The sequence below is a fragment of the Cebus imitator genome, unplaced genomic scaffold, assembly GCF_001604975.1.
Source record: "Cebus imitator isolate Cc_AM_T3 unplaced genomic scaffold, Cebus_imitator-1.0 Scaffold48, whole genome shotgun sequence".
NCBI lineage: Eukaryota > Metazoa > Chordata > Mammalia > Primates > Cebidae > Cebus > Cebus imitator.
In genome coordinates, this window is record NW_016107363.1 from 6,696,971 (window position 1) to 6,698,771 (window position 1,801).

The 1,801-nt window shown below is 66.4% G+C and overlaps 1 protein-coding gene across 4 annotated transcripts in view; it reads right to left on the reverse strand.

The window, feature by feature from the left end:
- The window catches only part of ABHD6 (abhydrolase domain containing 6, acylglycerol lipase), a 56,867-nt gene extending 55,301 nt beyond the window's left edge, over positions 1 to 1,566 (reverse strand). The window contains exon 1 of one of the 4 annotated variants that reach the window (XR_005200036.1): positions 1,154 to 1,458. The gene's annotated coding sequence lies outside the window, so the exon portion shown is untranslated. Of the gene's footprint in view, positions 1 to 1,153 lie in introns of all 4 variants that reach the window. The other 3 variants (XM_017527449.2, XM_017527450.2, XM_017527451.2) reach the window with 3 other exon arrangements.
- Positions 1,567 to 1,801: the final 235 nt, after the last annotated feature.

The window sequence follows — 1,801 nt, forward strand, 5'->3', positions numbered from 1 at the left end:
TCACTTCCTGTCCCGGGAAGGGGCCACCTCTGGAAGCCTCATATTCCTGCTCTCAGAAGTGGGCACAGCGGTGGTACCTACCTCAAGGGGCTGTTCGGGGAAGCATGGCAGGTAATTCTTTTAAGAGGCTTAGGACAGGGCCTGGCACACAAGTTTGGCTTATTCAATGTCAGCAATTATTCATTATAAACTATTTTAAACTCCTAGCCAGGTGGAGCCACCAGAGATTTCTGAGGGGGTGGGGGAGGAGCATGGTGAGACAAATGCTGGCCTCCAGGTCTCAGCTGAAGCAAGACCTTTCCTCTTCTTAACCACCCAGCTCCTGGGGCATAAAAAGGGCTCAAAATACATATTGCCTGCATGTACAGTATCTAGACCCTCTGGCACCCTCTTCCTCCCCCACACCTCCCATGCCCCTCGCTCGGTCACCGGGCCTCGCTGTGGGCTCAGGGGCGCAAACCCAGCACGTGCGCTGCCCTGCAGCCGGCGTTACACAATCCGCATTTCTAGGCTGCCAGGAACCCCGTGTCGCAGCAGGCGGAGACCGCAGGTGGCCGGCGGGTACCGGGCAGGGCAGCATCCAGACTCAAGGGTGTCGACTGGGAGGGGGCGCAACGGCGCGGGAGCCGGGGCAGGCTGAGGAAAGAGGAGCTGAAAGGCTGCTGGGGGAAGGGAGTCTTGGCGGAGAGAGATCTTGGGGGCGACGCGAAGGCGGCGCGTGACACGGAGCAAGAGACCGTCTGCTAGGGCGAGCTGCAGTCCTCCAGGACATGGAGGAAACGGGGGTGCAGGAGCCCCCAGATCCTCTCGGCACTGCCAGGGGCGCCTAAGGGCTGGAGTGGGCGAAGGGGGTGGGGAGGCGGAGTAGAACGAGGGTGCAGGTCCCGACCCGTCCTCACTCTGTCCCCCGGCTTCAAGAGGCTGGCAGCCTGGACCTGGGAAGTGGGGCGCCGGGGTTCGAGCATCTCAAACCTCTCCAGGCAGCAGGCGGTGGGGGCAGCGCCCGCGCGGGGAGCGGAGTGGGAAGCCAGGTGCAGGTCCCTGACTCCTTCACCCGGTGCGCCGCTGCCTGGTGGCAACGGCGGAAGGTCACGGGGCCATCGGGGCGCCCCATCCCCGTCGGGGTAACCCCCGCCCGTCCGCCCCCGCTCACCTGACCGGCCTCAGCCGCCTAAGTTCCGCCGCCGGACCCGGACCCCGGCCCTCGGTCCCTAGCCCCGGGCTCGGCCCCGCCGCCGCGCTCTACCCGCGCGGCTCCTAGCTCCGGCGCCCGGTCTGGATGGACTCCTTAAAGGCGCGGCGTGCTGGCCGGCGTCCTCCGACAGAAAAGCCAGCCCCGCCCGCACCCGGCGCCGCGCGCAGTCCTTCGGCGGACGCGCTCGGTTTGGGGGTTCTGGGGCGCTTATCCCCAGCTCCTCCGCGCGCGGGCTCACAGCGTTAAACCCGGAGGGTAAAGTTAGCGTCCCGCACAACCAGATGCAGGCAGCCGGCAACTCTCTCCAAGTACCCGAGAGCCAGGGCGGAAGCATCAGCGCCTCCTGTGTTCCCGGGGGCGGAGCCCGAGCGCCCGGTCCCGCCCCCGCCCCGCTGGGGAGCGCACAGTGGGGCGGGGCGCGGGGAGGGCCTCTGAGCCCGCGGAGCCACCCACAGTTCCACAGCCCCGGCCCGAAGTCCTCCCGGCAGTGTTTCGCTTACTGAACACCTACTGTGTGCCTGGCGCGGCTGGGCATCACACCCGCCAAAGTGATTCAGGCAGGATCTCTGGATCTCTGCCCCGAAAGGCGTCAGAGAGAAAGGGACA